Source organism: Pleurodeles waltl, chromosome 5 (assembly GCF_031143425.1).
Source record: "Pleurodeles waltl isolate 20211129_DDA chromosome 5, aPleWal1.hap1.20221129, whole genome shotgun sequence".
Lineage (NCBI taxonomy): Eukaryota > Metazoa > Chordata > Amphibia > Caudata > Salamandridae > Pleurodeles > Pleurodeles waltl.
Window position 1 is genome coordinate 1581737 of NC_090444.1, and position 19623 is coordinate 1601359.

Genomic DNA, 19623 nt, shown 5'->3' on the forward strand with positions numbered 1-19623 from the left:
CTTGTGTGTTCTAGGAAAGTTACTGTGGTTTAGTCCTGCTTTCCTGGACTCTGGGGTGGGTTCTATTACTTACCCTTGGTGTTTTCTAATACTCCCAGTGCCCCTCTATACACTGCACTTGCCTAGGTGGGAAACCGACATTCGCATTCCACTTTCTTAGTGTATGGTTTGTGTTCGCCCATTACTAACTATTGTGATTTTCACTATTTGCATTGTTTTCTCACTGTCTTTACAGCTATTTCTGCATACTAGTGTATTTATTTTGTGTATTATTTACCCCCTAAGGGAGTATAGTCTCGATGGTATTTTTGGCATTTGTGTCACCAAAATAAAGTAGCTTTATTTTTGTAAAACTGAGTATTTTCTTTCATGTACGTGAGTACTGTGTGACTGCAGTGGTATTGCATGAGCTTTGCATGTCTCCTTGTTAGGCCCTGGCTGCTCATCCATACTACCCCTAAAGAGCCAGGCTTCTGGACACTGACTACATTTCACTAATAAGGGATAACTGGACCTGGTATAAGGTGTAAGGACCTTTGGTACCCACTACAAACCAGACCAGCCTCCTACAGCCTGAGGTCCCAGTCGTGGAGCAGCAGAGTCTACTGACTGCAAGAACTGAGGTGCTCTGAGGGTAAGTGTGCATGCGATTCCTGGCACTGGCATGGCTTAGGGCTTGGAGTATGTGAACAGAGGTGCACTGATGGAGCTGCGCCTGAGGTGCCAGTACTGGAGCAACAGAGTGTATTGACTGCAGGAATTGAGTTTCTCTGGTAGGCAGAGTGCGTGTGTGTGTTCCTGGAACTGGCACGGCTGTGTTAACGCTGGTGCACTGATGGAGCTGTACCCAAGGTTCCAGTACTGGAGCAGCAGAGTGTACTGACAGCAAGAACTGAGGTGCTTTGCCAGACAACGTGTGTGGGTTCCTGCCGCTGGCACAGCTGTTTGGCTTGTGGTGTGTGTACATAGGTTCACTGATTAATCTGCATCACAGGTCCCAGAAGTGGAGCCGCAGAGTGTACTGACTGCAAGAACTGATGTGCTCTGGCAGACAGCGTGCATGTGGTTCCTGGCACTGTCATGGCTGTGGCTTAGCACTGTGTGAATGGAAGTGCACTGACTGAGCTGTGCTCGAGTCCCGGCACTGGAGCAGCAGAGTGTACTGACAGCAAGAACTGAAGTGCTCTGGCAGACAGAAAGCGTGGGGATCCTGACAGTGGCATGGCTGAGGGTATAGTGTGTGTGAACAGAGGTGCACTGAGGGTGATGAGGCATAGGTACTAGTACTGGAGCAGCAGAGTGTACTGACTGCAAGAAATAAGGTGCTCTGGCAGACAGAGTGCTTGTGGTTCCTGGCACTGGCATGACTGAGGGCTTGGAGTATGTGAACGGAGGTGCACTATTAGAGCTGCACCCAAGGACTCAGTACTGGAGTATCAGAGTATACTGACAGCAAGAACTGAGGTGCTCTGGCAGACAGCATGTTGGGTTTGGGCACTAGCCCAGCTGAGGGCTTGTTGTGTGTGAAGTGAGGTGCACGGATGAAGCTGTGAGTGTGATCCCAGTATGGAGAAGACGTGGGCTCTGTCTCTGAGTATTACAGAGCCCTTGTAGAGCTGGGTGAGGGGTCCTGGCACTGGAACAGCATTGGGCACTCAGTACTTGGAAGGAGGTGCTCTGGCTGAGATGCATGTGGGTAGCAGAGCTGAAAATGCAGGGACTCTAAACAAAGGTTTCCTAGGTGATATCAGGTTACATCTGGGGCGGGCCTCTGGATGGGAAGACATTCTTATATCCTTGTTGGGACAAAAGTGGGGATAGCAGGTTCATTTCAGTGCCAATGAATTGCTTAATTAGGAAAGGTCAGGCACATCTCACTAAGAAAGCAAAATATGTCAAGCAGTCACGGTTTATTCCAAATCAATTTTGGGGTGTGCAGATAACACTGCTGATTTTGTTGCAAACCCTGATGTATGAAGCCCTGGACAGCCAGGCTATAAGACATTACCATCAATTCTCCCTTGCTATCAGCACCATGGACAACAGGCACACAGACCAAATGTGACTAAGATAACAGGCTGATTTACAGTCTGCTTTACAGCTAAGTTTAGAAACTGAGGTGCTCTAGCAGACAGGGTGTGTTGGGTTCTGGCACAGGCACAGCTGAGGGGCTGGAGTCTGTGAACATTGGTGCACTGATGAGGTGTGCCCACGATCCCAGTACTGGAGCAGCAGAGTGTACTGACTGAAAGAACAGAGGCACTCTGGCAGACAGCTTGCTTCGGGTTCCTGGCACTGGCACATCTGAAGGCTTGGAGTGTGTGAACAGAGGTAGACTGATGGAGTTGTGCCCAAGGTCCCAGTACTGGAGCAGGAAAGTGTACTCTGGCAGACAGCATGCATGGGGATCCTGGCACTGACATGGCTGGGGGAGTGTGTAAACGGTGGTACACTTATGAAGCTGCGCCCGGGGTCCCAGTTTAGGAAAGTACCATCTTTCTTGGCATATTACCCCCAAATTCTGCCTGTTTGTCAGTTTGTTTTGCCTGTCTTACCAGTGCTCATAGTTTATGGCCTATATGTGTTGTCAGTATGCTTAACTGTGTCAGTGAAGCTCTGCGTACCAGATCTCCAGTGCTTATGTTCTCTCTACTCACCAAAGCTGTCACTACAGTTTCGTGACTCCATATTCCAATTCTGATTGACACACTGGACCCCCTTATAGGTCCCTAGTATATGGTACCTAGGTACCCATGGCATTGGGGTTCAAGGAGATCCTTATGGGCTGCAGCATTTCTTTTGCCACCCATAAGGAGCTCATACAAACCTTTCATCAAGACTGCCACTGCAGCCTGAGTGAAATAGTGCACACACTATTTCACAACCATCTTTCACTGTACCAGGTAACTTATAAGTCACCTATATGTCTAACCTTCATTTACTGAAGACTAGGTGCAAAGTTACTATGTGTGAGGGCACCCTTGCACTAGCAAAGGTGCCCCCACGTTGTAACAGGGCCAATTCCCTGGACTTCGTGAGTGCGGGGGACACCATTATAAGCGTGCACTACATATATGTCAATACATGTATGTAGCTTCACAATGGTAACTCTGAATATGGCCATGTGAGGTGTCTAAGATTATGAATTTAACCCTTCCCTCTTTGACGCAAACTGTGTACTTGCGTGAATCAAGGCTTGTTGGTGGTGTAATCCAGCGACGCAAACAGCCTGCCTCCAACAACTTGATTTGGGACTTCTATTGCACTAAGCAGGAACCCGCAGCCCTCTTCTTTGGTGCATTTCTGTACTTTTCTTCCAACCGGAGAATCCATTTTCGCACCTTCTTCCAGGTGGGCAGGGGCTCCTGTTCTTCCTAGACTCTTCTTTGACTTCTGGACTTGGTCTCCTCTCTCCACCGGTCTTCAGGTCCAGGAATCCATTATTGGTTGCTTGTAGTCTTGATTGGTTCTTGCATAATTCTTCATCACAACTTGTAGCGTGTTCTGAGGAAACTTGCTGTAATTTACTCCTGCTTTCCTGGGCTCTGGGGTGGAGTATTTTACTTACCTTTGGTGTTCTCTTACACTCCCAGTGGCCCTCTACACACTACACTTGCCTAGGGAGGAATTCAACATTTGCATTCCACCATTTTAGTATATGGTTTGTGTTGCCCCTAGGACTATTGCAATCTATTGTATTTTCTACTGTTTGCACTACTCTATCACTGTTTACTTACCTGATTCTGGTTACTAGTGTATATATTGTGTATAATACTTACTTCAAGAAGCAGTATTGCCTCCCGACTTTGTGGGACCCTCTTTTGTTGTGTTGAGACGACTGCAGTGCTCAGATTTCTTGAATGCCTGTTCAAGTGCTTCTGCGGGTGCTGCCTGCTTCTGCATTGGCTCTCTGTGCTGCTGAGCGCCCCTCTGTCTCCTCCTCCAAGGGGCGACCTCCTGGTCCTTCCTGGGCCCGGGCAGCACCCATTTTCTTCAACCGTGACTCTTGCAGTTAGCAAGGCTTGTTTGTAGTCTTTCTGCGTGGAAACAACTCTGCATCCTCCAGCACGCTGTGTGACATCTTCTGTGCAACAGAGTAGTTTCTGGCATCTTCCGTAGTTGCAGAATCTTCAGCTTCTTCCACCCAGAGGCAGCCCTTTTGCACCTTCATCCGGGGTTTAGTGGGCTCCTGCCCCCCTGTACACTTGCGTGACTCTTGGACTTGGTCCCCTTCCTTTACAGGTCCTCAGGTCCAGGAATCCGTCTTCAGTGCTTTGCAGTTAGTTGTTGCCTTTGCAGAATCCCCTATCACGACTTTAGTGTGTTTCTGGGGTAGTATGGTAACTTTACTCCTACTTTTCAGGGTCTTGGGGTGGGGTATCATGGGCACCCTTCGTGTTTTCTTACACTCCCAGTGACCCTCTACACACTACACTAGCCTAGGGGTCCATTCGTGGTTCGCATTCCTATTTTGGAGTATATGATTTGTGTTGGCCCTAGGCCTATTGTGTCCTATTGCATCCTATTGTATTCTACAGTGTTTGCACTACTTTTCTAACTGTTTACTTACCTGATTTTGGTTTGCGTATATATTTTGTGTATTTTACTTACCTCCTAAGGGAGTATATCTTCTGAGATACTTTTGGCATATTGTCACTAAAATAAAGTACCTTTATTTTTAGTAACTCTGAGTATCGTGTTTCTTATGATATAGTGCTATATGATGTAAGTGGTATAGTAGGAGCTTTGCATGTCTTCTAGTTCAGCCTAAGCTGCTCTGCTATAGCTACCTCTATCAGCCTAAGCTGCTAGAACACTACTAATCTACTAATAAGGGATAACTGGACCTGGCACAAGGTGTAAGTACCATCAGGTACCCAATATAAGCCAGGCCAGCCTCCTACAGTTACTGTGTGACACTAGAGGTATTGCAAGAGCTTTGCATGTCAGCTAGTTCAGCCTTGGCTGCTCTGCTACAGCTACCTCTAGACAGTCTAAGCTGCTAGACACTGCCTACACTTCACTAATAAGGGACAAGTGGGCCTGGTGTAAGGTGCAAGTACCTTAGGTGCCCACTACAAACCAGGCCAGCCTCCTACAGCTAAGGGTTGCCTTGGCTAAAATAGGAATCGCAGAGGTGGGCACCTCTGACCCCAAGACAGAAGGGAAAAGTGCAGACACTGGTGGTGCAGGTATAAGACATTTCAGATTGCGTCCTATAGCTGTTGGGGTGGGTCGGTTCCCCAGAGGGAATGACCTGGACGGTGGGATGTGAAGCATAGTAGGCCCTGCAACTAACCAGCCTGTTTCCCTTCTCTTCCTTGCCTGACAGACTTAGGGCCAGATGTATCAAGCCTTTTTGCATTCGCAAACGGTGTGAATGGCTGTTTGCGAATGCAAAAAGGCCTTTCAAAATGTAGGAAAGGCATTCTGAACGCAATTTAAAGGAATCGCTAAAATAGGGATTCCTTAAAATTGCGAGCCCGTTTAGAGAATCGCAAATTGCAATTCTCTAAATAAGAAATCGCAAATAAGGACATGGGGTACAATGAGTAGGCTCCTGAGGGCAGCAGCACTGATTGTGCCACCCTCTATGGCCATGCATCCAGATGCACCCAACACTGCCATTATAGGCTGAGTGTCCTGATGCAAACCTAAAATACAAACTCGACAAGTTACACTGCCTGTGTGCCCTGTCCACCATACACTGCATTTACTATGGGTAAGTCACCCTCTGTCAAGCCTTACAACCTTAAGGCAGGGTTCTCCATATTATAAGTGAGGGCATAGGTGCATGAGCAATATGCCCCCACTATGTCTTTGCCAAACCTGGGGCATAATGAGTGAGCAGGACGGCCATTTTAATACATGTGCTAGACACTGGTCAAATACGAGTTTCCCAGCTGCCTTATGGCCACCCTGAACCCTGAATGATGTCAGTATTGGATTTATCCCTAAATGTACCCAGGGGTGACCTTATAGGTGCCCCCTGCAAAAGCTAACTACCCTGCCATGGTTGTTGACTGCTCCTATCCAGCTGCCATCTCCAGACAGCCAATATACAAACCTTGGGGGAGAGCCCTGCCTCTCCGGTTTGTAAGACAATGCCCTTCCTGGGTGGAGGAGCTAATACCCCCTCCCTCAGGAATGTGCACTGACCTGGCAGTGACCTTCAAAGGGCTTCAGCCCTTAAAACTCGAACCCCAGGCCTGCTGCTAGCAGCACATGGCCTCCCCCTCTGCCCCACTTTTGGTAGGAGCAAAGGTGGGAAACCTCACAAAGGGTAGGAGGAGTGGCCTCACCTATAATGCACTACCCCTAAGGTGTTGCCTGCGAGGTGGACCCCCTATTTCATTTTCCTCTATCTTAGATGGAAGGAAAATAGTCAATTAGGTTTAGGGAAGTGACTCTTCCCACAGGAAGTGGTCACTGTAGTGGGTAAGTGTCCCATTGGAGACTACCAGATTTCCCCTAAAACACCCACTAAATTCAGTATTTAGTGGGCCTCCCTAGACTAACATTTTAGAATCAAAAGGACAAAAAGAAGAGAGTACCAAGAAGAACCACAGCACGAGAACTGAGGACCTTCTGCACAAGGAAACGTGCCAAACCCTGACTGCTGCACCTGTATCCCGACAATCGCTCCTGCAGAGGAGCTGACCACTGTACTGACCTCAAAGAATCCCAAGGACCTCCATGCTTTGCAAATAGCCCAAGATCTTGCCCCTGAGTGGAGACACCACTCAAGAAAGCAGCAAGTGCCAACAAGCCACTGACTTAGGGTCACTTCACTGACCTGCTGATATCTCCACAACTGGAAGTCGCAGCCAGACCGAATAATACACAAATGACAGCCTGGACAAGACCTACAGGTGTGCAAACTTTGGTGGCACTGCAGCCTCCAGTGTCCAAGTCATCTCAATACCCCAGTTACTGGTCAGTGGACATTAGACTCCAAGAAAACCAGCTGCCCCAGATCTGCAGTTGGACCTGGAGGATCTGTTCATGAAAGAGCATCTGTTGTTTCAACGATAGGCTACATCAACATCTGGAAGAAATGGGTCTACTTTCCCCTCAAGAACTGGGGAGTAAGGCAGATCACTGGGTCAAAGAAAGGGTGAACAAAACTACCACTGGTGGGAGAGACCAAAAGAAAGAGGCCAAAAAGCTTCCCCGCTCTTCCGAAGGGAAAGATGGGAGCCAGGGTAAAAATAACAAACTGTCTTCTCAAGGTCCCCAACAATCTGCACAGGAGGGTGGGCCCAGTTACTCCTCAAAGTCCACATATGGGTACAAAGGAAGACACTTTGACCCTAACAAGACTTGATGCCATGACTGCAAAACCAAACTGAAGACTCTGGCTGTAAAAAAGGAAACATGCTTCTAGTTAACCTGCAGTAAATGCAGTTGTCAATCTCCAGATGGGGTCAGAGGTGTGGCCTGACCATGTCAGTGTCCCCACAGAGGCATCATTAGTCACTGAGGGTGGGGTTGACTTATCCTGTGCTGCCTGGCCATGTAAAATGCATGAATACAGGCGACACCCGTTGATTAATGGGGAGAAAGTAGAAGCACTGAGGGACACAAGAGCTAGTATAACTATGGTATTATCATGGCAACTCAGCACCTGGTCCACTCAAATCAGTTCCTGGTAGGGAAGTCTTATCCTGTTTCCAATGGTGACAATGAGACAAAGTTCCATCCCACGGCTATGGTAACCTTTGAATGGTGGGAGTAGTAGGGCAGAAAGAAGTGGTTGTGTCCTCTTCTATCCCTGTAGATTGCCTGCTTTGAAGTGACCTGGAGCATTGCCCCTGGGCTGAAGTAGAACTGAAGACCCATGCAGCAATGCTAGGGATCCCCGATTGGACATGTGTCAAGACAAGGGCACAGAGCAAACTTCAGAGGGAAAAAGGAGAGCTGGAGCTTGAAATAGTGGACCAGCCTCCCAAGAGAAAAGGGGAGAAGACTGGGGGACCAGCTTCACAACAAATCCCAAGACAGGACCCCTCTTCTCAGGAGGAGGAGTCACCCACCTTGGAGGGAATTGCGCCTGAAGAGCTTGGGCCTTACCACCCAGAGCTCTTGGGCTCAGGGGGACCCTCCAGGGAGGATCTGTGCCAAGGGCAGTAGACTTGCCCCACTCTTGAAGGCATGGGGCAGCAAGCTGCTCAGGAGGAGCTAGGGAATGTCAGTGGTACCCACAGGGTTTATTGGAAGGAGGGACTGCTATACACTGAGGCCAGATACCTCAAGCCTGGTGCAACCAGGAGGGTGGTAGTGTCCCAGCAGTACAGAGAGTTTCTCCTCACTCTAGCCCATGACATCCCCGTGGCAAGGCATCTAGGCCAAAATAAGACTTGGAGCAGGTTAGTTAACCACTTTTATTGGCCAGGAATGTCCCAAAAAGTGAATGACTTTTGTCAGTCCTGCCCCACCTGCCAGGCCATTGGAAAAGAAGGCAGGCACTTAAAGGCCCCCTTAATGCTACTTCCAGTGGTTGGGGTATCCTTTGAAAGGGTAGGGATCAACATTTTGCGGCCCCTTGACCCTCAAACAGCATCAGGGCACAGATATATACTAGTGGTAGTGGATCATTCCACTAGGTATCCTGAAGCGAAACTCTTTAGTACCATTATTGCACCTGCAGTTGCAAACGCCCTCCTGGGTATCGTCACCAGGGTAGGGTTCCCTTAGGAGGTAGTATCAGACAGAAGGTCAAACGTCATGTCTGCATACTTAAAATATATGTGGCAGGAATGTGGAGTGACTTACAAGTTCACTACCCCATACCACCCACAAACCAATGGGCTGGTAGAAAGATCCAACCAGACCCTAAAAGGCATGATTGGAGGACTCCCTGAAAAACTCAATAGGAGATGGGCTGTTCTACTTCCCTGCCTGCTGCTACGTACAGGAAAGTGCCACAAAAGGGAGTAGGTTTTCTCCATTTAAACCTTTGTTTGGCTACCCTTTTAGGGGACCACTAAGTCTAGCAAGGGAAGGCTGGGAGAAACCTCTCAAAGAGCCCAAACAGGATATTGTGTACTATGTGCTTTGCCTACATTCCAGAATGGCTGGGCTGCAAAAGCTCTGGTATGACTAAAAAGCTGCTATAGTGGAGGTCCAACCAGGACTGAAAGTTTGGGTGTTAGAGCCTGTTGCTCCAAGGGCCCTCCAGGACAAATGGTCTGGGCCCTATCCCATCCTTGAAAAGAAAAGGGAGGCCACTTACCTAGTTGACCTAGGCAGTTGTAAAAACCCTAAAAGAATAATCCATGACAACCGCCTAAAATCAGTTTCTGACAGAGCTGATGTGGCCATGCTCATGGTTACAGAAGAGGGACAGGAGGATGAGAGTGAGCCTCTCCCTGATTTCCTCTCCAGCAACCCAGAAGATGGTTCTGTGAATAGAGTGGTCTTATCAGACACCCTCACAGAACAATAGCAATCTGATTTTAGGCAAGTCCTCAACCAATATGCTATCTGTTCTCTCTGATCCCTGGAAAGACAAACTGGTGTACCCATGATGTGGACACTGGTGACAGCTTGCCTGTCAAAAACAAGATTTGTAGACAGTCAGACCATGTCAGACAAAACAAAGAGGCAGAAATTAAAAAGATGGTGGATTTGGGTGTCATTGAACCCTCTGAGAGTCCCTGTGCTATCCCAGTAGTTTTAGTCCCCAAGCCTCACTCTAAAGGAGCGAAAAGAGAAATGAGGTTCTGTGTGGACTACATGGGTCTCAACTCTGTGACAAAGACGGATGCACACCCAATTCCAAGAGCCGATGAGCTCATAGACAGATTAGGGGGAGCTAAATATATGAGTAACTTTGATTTAACATCTAGGTACTGGCAGATTGGTCTGACCCCAGGAGCAAAAGAGAGGTCAGCATTTCCTACTCCTACTGGGCATTATGCCCCTAGGATTAAAGAATGCACCTGCCACCTTCCAGAGATTGGTGAACCAAGTGCTTGCTGGGTTGGAAACTTTCAGTGCAGCTTACTTAGATGACATAGCTATCTATAGTTCCACCTGGCAGGATCACCTGATCCACCTAGGGAAGATCCTTGAGGCTCTGGAAAGGGCAGGACTCACTATCAAGGCCAGTAAGTGCCAGATAGGGCAGGGGAAAGTTGTCTACTTGGGCCACCAGTTTGTGGAGGCCAAGTGCAACCCCTCTAAACCAAGATTCAGGCCATTCTGGTTTGGGAAGCTCCCACAACATAGACACAAGTCAGAGAATTGCTTGGCTTGACTGGGTATAAAGGAGATATGTGAATGATTGTGGCACTATATTTGCCCTCCTCACAGAACTAACCTCCAAGAAAATGCCCAAAAAGGTTAACTGGACAGTGATTTGTCAAAAGGCCTTGGGCACTCTGAATGAAGCAATGTGCTCTTCTCCAGTCCTACAAGCACCCGACTACTCCAGGCCAGTCATGGTCCAAACAGATGCTTCTGAACTGGGGATCGGAGCAGTCCTTTACCAGAAAATGATGATGGGCATGACCAGTTGACCATGAGTTGCTTTTATAAGCAAGAAACTACTCCCTAGGGAACAAAAATGGAGTGCCATAGAATGGGAAGCCTTTGCTTTGTTCTGGGTCCTGAAGAAGCTGAGGCCATACCTGTTTGCCTCTCACTTCATCATTCAGACTGACCACAGGGTTCCCAGATGGCTACAACAAATGAAAGGTGAAAACCCCAAACTGCTTAGGTGGTCCATTTCCCTAGAGGGGATGGACTTTTAAGTGGAACACAGACCTGGGACTGCCCATGCCAATGCAGATGGCCTCTCCAGGTTCTTCCACTTAGATGATACAGACTCACTAGGGAAAGGGTAGTCTCATCTCTTTCATTTGTGGGGGGGGGGGGGGGATAATGTGAGAGAAGGCCTCTTTTTGATATGGTGTTCCACCACTTTTTGCCTGATGTTGATGTGTCCTAGAAATTGTAGTGCCCAGGGCCCCTGCATAACGAGGTTCCCTGGGCCAGAGCTCTTTCCCTAAATCTGTTGTGATGCTTGGTACAGTTGGATACACTCCTAACTATCACTGTAAGTCCCTAGTAAATGGGTACCTGTGTACCCAGGGCATGGGGTATTAAGGGTAGGCCCCTGAGGGCAGCAGCACTGATTGTGCCACCCTCTAGGGCTATCTATCCAGATGCACCTAGCACTGCCATTACAGACTGAGGGTCCTGGTGCAAACCTAAAAAACAAGCTCGACAAGGCACACTGCTTGTGTGCCCTGTCCACAATACACTGCATTTACTATGGGTAAGTCACCCTCTGGCAAGCCTTACAGCCCTAAGGCAGGGTGTTCCATATTATATGTGAGGACATAGGTGTATGAGCAATATGCCCCCACTATGTCCTAGCCAAACCTGGGGCATAGTGAGGGAACAGGGAAGCCATTTTAATACATGTGCTGGGCACTGGTCAAATATAGGTTTCCATGCTGCATGATGGCCACCCTGAACACTGGGTTGTTTGCTATCAAACAACTCAGAATGATAAATCCAGGCTGGTGCCAGTATTGGATTTATCCCTAAATGTACCCGGGGCCCTCTGAGAGGTGGCCCCTGCAAAAGCTAACTATCCTGGCATCATTGCTGGCTAGTCTTGACCGGCTGCCACCTCCAGACAGCCAATATACAAACCTTGGAGGGGAATCATCACTTACATTGCTGTGAATGCAACAAAATGCATTTACCATGATGCATTTACAACGCATATGCGTTTACCACGCATGGCTTTACCACGCATGCCTTTACCATGAATATACCTCTACCACGCATGCCTTTACGACGAATTTCATTGTAAAGTCATGAATGGTAAAGGTATATGTGTGGTAAATGTTTTGTAAGTATTAAGTGAAGTGGATTGAATGAAAAAAAAGAAAATATATATATATATATACATATATAGATATAGATATAGATATATAGATATAGATATAGATATATGGGAATTTTTAGATTTTAAGGTGGGCATGGGTTTTGGGGTGGTAAGGGCATTTTTAGGTTTTAGGGGTGTATGGGTTGTGGGTTGGTAAGGGTATTTGTAGGTTTTAGGTTGAGTATGGATTTTGGGGTGGTAAGGGCACTTTTGGGTTTTGGGGTGGGTAAGTGTTTTGGGGTGGTAAGGGCATTTTTAGGTTTTTGGTGGGTTTGTGTTTTGGGGTGGTAAGGGCATTTGTAGGTTTTAAGGTGGTATGGGGTTTGGGTGGTAAGGGCTTTTTAGGTTTTAGGGTGGGCATGGGTTTTGGGGTGGTAAGGATATTTTTAGGTTTTAGGGTGGGTATAGGGTTTAGGGTGGTAAGGGGTGTTTAGGTTTTAGGGTGGTTATGGGTTTGGATGTGGTAAGGGATGTTTAGTCTTTAGGGTGGGTATGGGTTTTGGGGTTGTAAGGGCATTTTTAGGTTTTAGGGTATGCATAGGTTTTGGGGTGGTAATGTTACTTTTAGGTTTTAGGGTGGGTATGGGTGTTGGGATGGTAAGGGCATTTTTAGGTTTTGGGGTGGGTAAGGGTTTTGGGGTGGTAAGGGTTTTTTTAGGTTTTAGGGTGGGTTTGAGTTTTGGGGTGGTAAGGGCATTTTCAGGTTTTAGGGTGGGTATGGGGTTTTGGGTGGTAAGGGTATTTTTAGGTTTTAGGGTGGGTATAGGGTTTAGGGTGGTACGGGTTGTTTAGATTTTAGGGTGGGTATGGGTTTTGGGGTGGTAAGGGCATTTTTAGGTTTTAGGGTGTGCATGGGTTTGGGGGTGGTAATGTTATTTTTAGGTTTTAGGGTGGGTATGGGTTTTGGGGTGGTATGGGCATTTTTAGGTTTTAGGGTGAGTATGGGGTTTGGTGTGGTAAGGGGTGTTTAGGTTTTAGGGTGGGTATGGGTTTTGGAGTGGTAAGGGGTGATTTGTTTTTAGGGTGGGTATGGGGTTTGGGGTGATAAGGGGTGCTTAGGTTTTAGGGTGGGTATGGGTCTTGGGGTGGTAAGGTAATTTTTAGGGTTTAGGGTAGGTAGGGTTCTGTAACAGCAGTGAGGCTTTTAATTGCAGACCACTGGAAGTCAAGGAGTCATGAGACTTCCTGTGGTTGTCTGATGATAAACAACATACGCATTGTATGTTGCAATCTGGATCAGGTGGGTAAACCTTGTACCAAGTGACAAAGGGCGAGTATTATGACACACATTGTATGGTTGAAGAACCTAGTCATTCTTGTCCACTCCGCCCATGTGCTTATTGTAATCAAGTAGACAGGTGGGCTTGTGGACTTTGCCCATCTGACCCCAAACCGTGATGGGGGAAGTGCTCTCATCTTGAATTGTAGTGAGCACGTATACATCATGCCTATCCGAGAACTTGACTGCAAGCAGTTCGTTGGAACACAATGCAGTACTCTGGGATTTCTGGAGCTTCTTGCAAAGAAGCTCCTACGGGAATCCTTTGTGGTTACAACGAACTGTATCGCAGGCAGTAGTGCCAGCATTGTAGAGCTCACTAAACAGCTCTACTCCTGTATAGAAATTGTTCACATAAAGGTTATAACCTTTGTGAAGGAGTGGCTGGACAAGTTCCCACACAATCCTACCTGTGACCCCTAACGCGGGAGGGCAACCCGTTTAGGGTAGAGTCCTTCCCTGTATACACTCTCAAGCTGTACACATAGCCAGAAGAGCTCTCACACAGCATGTACAGCTTTATGCCATAGCAAGCTCTTTTGTTCGCAATGTACTGTCTGAACAGCAGCGGTCCCTTGTACAGGATCAAGGACTCATCGACTGCTATATTCTTTCCAGGAGTATAGGTCTCTGGAAACCTGGTAGACAAATGTTCCACGACAGGCTGAATTTTGAACAACCTGTGATGGGCTAAATGGTCTTGGGGCAATGCAGCAGAATTGTCATTGAAATGCAGCATGCACGGCAATAGCAAAAAACGATCTCTGCTCATGTGTGGAGCGAAGATAGGGGTTACTCAAACTGTGTGAGTCGTCCAGTAAGGACTGCAAGGTGGGTTTCTGCACTAACCCCATTTTGAGCCTAAGGCCCAAAAATGTCTTTAACTCTGCCAGCGAAGTGGGAGTCCGCTGGCGTGCCCTACACCGGGGCCCTAGAGTGCCTCCATGCTCCTTCAGAAATTGTTCTGCTCACAACTTTGTTTGCTGCCCAATTTGCTGAAGGAAGTCAACATCCAAAAAGAGATGAACATAGTCGACTGCCCAAAAGTTGGCCGTATCGACTTTACATCCAGCGTCACCAGGAAAAGGTGGAATTTGGTGCTGAACTAAATCAGGGGGATGCCAAGAGAGCACTCTCTCTGTGCATGCTGCTGCACTCACCTGCTCTCTGGGTTGGGCTAACCCACTATTGTCCCACTATTGTCCTACTGCGCAGACTGTGCTTGCAAAGGGACAGCACAACTGTCCTCATTTTCTCCCTCAGAATCACTGGAAGGGTTGTCATCGGAAGAGACTCTGCCAAATGAAAAATCACTCCAGATTCTGCCCTTTGTCCTTTCCCTCAGATGCTGTCTCAGTCTCTGAACCTGCCTCGGAGCTGTCCCCCATAACCAGAGTTACAGCTTCAGCAGCAGTCATCCAACAAGACGTAATTTCTGCTACTGGCTAAACTGTCCCTCTAAAGCACTTGCCTACTTAGGAGGTGGATAGAGTCACACAAATGCTCGTAGGTGTGTGTGTGTTGTTTTTTGCAACAGTAAATGTCAAAAAACGAACCTTCGCTTCTTCTCTGAATCAGCAGATTCTCTCAAGACACTGAATAAAACAAAGAAGACACCTATTACTTCACGTTACCACATACCCATCATCACAGCCTTTAGTGCTAGTGGCAACCAGTGCAACAATAATTTTTGGTGCTCCCCCTCCCATGACCTTCTCCTCAGATTCCCTCACTACCACCCAGAAAAAGCGCTCCTCACCTCTCCATAACCCCCGCTCGCACAAACACTTTTAATTGTTTTAAAGCGCAGCTAACGCCTGGCATTACTAATCCACTCAGCTAACTACATATCTATTCCTTGAAGCAGGCATATGAACCATCTGCGTTACTTTATGACATCAAATTTCCACTAGACAAAAGTCAGATCTATTTCTATATAGAGAGAATCTACCCCTAGAAAAAAGAAAAAAACATATATATATGTATGTATATATATATATATATATACATATATATATATATATATATATATATATATATATATATATATATATATATATATATGTTTAGTTTCCCTGGGGGTGGATCGTGGCTCCCAGAAAACAACACATGTAAAAAAAAGTTATATATATATATATATATATATATATATATAGAGAGAGAGAGAGAGAGAGAGAGAGAGAGATTTCTCTCTCACTCTGACTCTCTCTCTGTGTGTATATATATATATATATATATATATATATATATATATATATATATGTATACAGAGAGAGAGAGAGTCTCTCTCTACATCATTTTTTTTATACATGTGTGCTTTCCTTAGGGCCGATCGTGACCCCATGTATATAAAAAAATATATGCCCATAGGGGGTCAGGCCGCTTCAGGAGGGCTGACCCCAACATTTTCAATGTTTTTAAAAATATCCCCTGGGGGGCAGATTGTGTCCCATTTTTTTTTTAAACTAGATATTGGCCCCCTAGAGGGTTGGCCCGTGTATGGATGGCCGACCCTGCCAGTTTGAATTTTTTTTTTTAAAGAGAGTCAATCCCCAGGAGAACCCCAACATTATTTTTAAAAAATAATGACCCCAAGGGTGGGGGGCCGGCCCCCTTACACAGGGGCCGACTCCCCCAAAACAAGATATCTGGTGCCTAGGGCCATTTCCTGGGCATGGATCGTAGCCATGCTCTCCCCTTTCCATTGATGCCTCAGAGGCATCTGGGGAGTCAGTTTTGGCCTTTTTTCCCTACCGGAGAACAGAGAGGACACTTACCTTGTCCGTGTTATTGCTCGGGTGGGGAAACTATGATGTCAGCATGCCTTGCGGCGCTCTGATGTCACACAGGGGCGGGAGAGGCCGTGGGGGACGTGGAAATTCTTCTGCGTCTCCCGGGGGACAAAAAAAAATTATTTTTAAAGCCATTGGCCGACATACGTACCTACGGTGTTAAATGATATCCAATCGATGTGGGTGTGTGTGTGTGTATATATATATATATATATATATATATACATATGTGCCTTTTTTATTTTTCACATTTTGTTTTCTCTTTTGTACCGTCATAAATTAATTTTAGTGTAATGTATTTAAAACATTTGCAATAATTTTTTTTTTAACTTTTCACAGTTTCCTTACTTATTTTGAATCACTAAGTTAAGAGTGGGGTGGGATGGGATGAGGTAGGGTTGGGTGTGGATAGTTTAATATTTGATAAGTATAAAGAAATCATGCCAAAATTTCACAAACTCACACAAACACATACTTGTCAAAGATTGTAAATAATGATAGAATCTGAGACATTAACACATAGGGCCTCATTACGACTTCAACGAACGAAGTCATGCTGTCAGGTCACCGCCAGTGTGGTGACCTTCCTGTGGCCCCTATTACGAGTTTCCCGCTGGGCCAGCGGGCAGAAACAGACCACAACATTGACGCCAGTTCATAATTGAGCCGGTGGCAATGTTGCGGTGCGTAGGGTGCACCAGCAGATAGTGAAAAGCACGACGGGGCTGGCCATGGGGGCCCCTGCACTGCCCATGTCAAGTGCATGGGCAGTGCAGTGGCCCCCATGAGGACACCTGCACTCTGTCTCTGCCAGATTTTACATGGCGGTGCAACTGCCATGTAAAAGCTGGCTGAGAGGGGACTCGTAATCCCCAGGGTGGTGCTGCATGCATCAGGATTGCCAGCACCGCCAGGCCATCGACCGTCAGTGATGTGGCCATGCTGGCAGTCCGACCTAGGTGCGTTCGCTATAGTCATAAGTGGCAGTCAGACCACCAATGCGAACCTGGCGGTCTATAGACTGCCAGGGTCATAATGATTGTCATAATAAGGGCCAAAGTTTTAATTTAAAGCTACACAATACCAGGTACAATATTACATAACAGACCAGGTTGAATTATTTTACAATTTTGACAGACTATGGCCCTCATTACAACATTGACGGGCGGCGGAGGCCGCCCGTCAATGTTGCGCATCAGGAATACCGCTCCGCGGTCCAGAGACCGCAGAGGGTATTCCAAGTTTTCCCCTGGGCTGGCGGGCGGCCGCCAAAAGGCCGCCCGCCAGCCCAGGGGAAAACGACCTTCCCACCATGAAGCCGGCTCGTATTCGAGCCGGCGGAGTGGGAAGGTGCGACGGGTGCTACTGCACCCGTCGCGTATTTCACTGTCTGCTAAGCAGACAGTGAAATACAAGCAGGGCCCCCAGGGGCCCCGCGACACCCCCTACCGCCATCCTGTTCCTGGCCAGGAGCAGGATGGCGGTAGGGGGTGTCAGAATCCCCTCGGCCTTGGAGGATTCTATGGGGCAGCGGGAAACTGGCGGGAGACCGCCGGTTTCCCTCTTCTGACCGCGGCCAAAGCGCCGCGGTCAGAATGCCCTGCGGGGCACCGCCGGGCTGTCGGCGGTGCTCCCGCCAACCGCGAGCCTGGCGGTCATAGACCGCCAGGCTCGTAATGAGGGCCTATATACTTTAGTTGTACCACAAGAGTTTTCCTTTACATAGTTGGTAACAAGATGGTCATTTTTCAAAACGTCATCCGAGTACAGTTTCAAGAATTTTCTAAACACATATCCTCTGACATTTTACGATAGACACAGTGCTCACCACACACAAGTGCCAGAGTAAAAAAGAAAATAGAGGCTTGTAAATAGGCTATGTTAAGGAAAGCCTGCAGAACTGTCTAAGACAATTCCTTTGTCTGTAGCTAAAAACAAAGCTTCCCATTGACTCCCTTCCTTATAGTGGGGTCTGTGTTAAAATCAAGACACCTTTCAAATGTAATATTTGTAGGGAGCTTGACAACAGAAATAAAACTAAAGAACATTTTTTGCATTTCCATGGGTGCTCAAAAATTCTGGAAGTAGTTGCTTAAGATGTATTTTGGCTATCTTCCAAAAGCAAACAAGTTGTGTCAAGCCCTACATCCCCCACTGGCTACAAAAATGGCAGAGTCCTGTGAATGTTTCTCAGTTATTGAAGCCAGACCAAGATATTCCCGGGCAAAGTTGCCATCTTCGAAACTTGAGGTGTAGGGTTTTGCAGAAATCAAAGCCCCATTCTGGCCCATAGTTTTTATAACAGACTTGTCAACAAGGCCTATAATGATGAGCTTTGCAAGATGGCCAAAAAAATTAATTTAGCTGCTGGAGCAAACTTGTCTCTGCAGATATATTGAATATCTGTAGAGCCAATCTCTCAATAGTGTGCTCGACATTTGATCTTTGCAAAGCTTTGGTATGTGTTACTCTGACACTTGGTGCAACTTTCACTCACTTTACGAACAAATTGGCAGGAAGTATCACCAGTTTGTATTGTTCAGCATCTCCTGCGATGAGCCCAAAGGCATCTCTTTTGTGGGAAAGTTTACACCTTAAGCTCATCCTCACCGAAGAGTACTTTATCTTGAAAAAAGAGATCAGAATGTATATGGCTATGGAAGTCAAACTGCTTGCATCTAGATACCTCTAGGAGCAAAACTGGATCTTTTAATGAAACCATTGTTAACACCTTTCAATTCAGTATCTTTAAAGTGGGAAATATGTCCTCGTGAAGAACAGGCCAGCAGAAAGTTAGGTATGTATGGCATCATTGCTGTAATTGAAAATACTCTTCATATAGTCTCGGAAAGCATAGACATTATTACTCAGAGTAATGAGACAGTCCCCCAGAGGTGTCTTCTTGTTGATAAAAGTAGTAGCAACCGGGTAAGAAATGGTTGCAACTCTAGGACCCGCATCTACATTGGTCCTACTTGTTTGGTGAGAGTATTGTTGAGATGCAGATACATGTGTGCAGATCCGGGTACAATGAGCTCTATTGGTGCTAGAGGTGGGAGCCTGGCTCCTTCTGGGTTAGTTTGTTTGTGAAGCTTGAAAGTCACATTCCGTATTTAAAAGCCACTTCCAATGACTGATCATCAAGAATCGTGTCAAAGTGGCCCTAACACATCTTTACATAGTCAGGCAGAACATACTGAATATTAAAAATGTGTTATTGTTACCCTTGAACTACACACAGTGCAAGACAAGCGAGTAGCCATGACCTGACCCTTTGAGGCGCTTTAATTTTGCTGTATACATGGAGAGCATAGAAACTACCTTTAATACCGAGATACGAGGGAACTAATAGTTCAATGACTTTCACATGTTGTACTGTTCCTTAAACCTCGCTTAACTTACAGTGCAAATACATTCTGTATTGAAGTGGAAGTTTCTAATAAAAAAACTTTTCTTCTGAGGTTATCTAAGAACAGTTGAATATCGGATCACATGCCAATGCTAGCTGGGGCTTTGTTGTGGCATCGACCACCACTGTGATTTTTGGGAAATACCTGTAGGAGGCTGGCCTGGTTTGCAGTGGGTACCTAAGGTACTTACACCTTATAGCAGATCCAGTTATCCCTTATTAGTGAAATGTAGGCAGT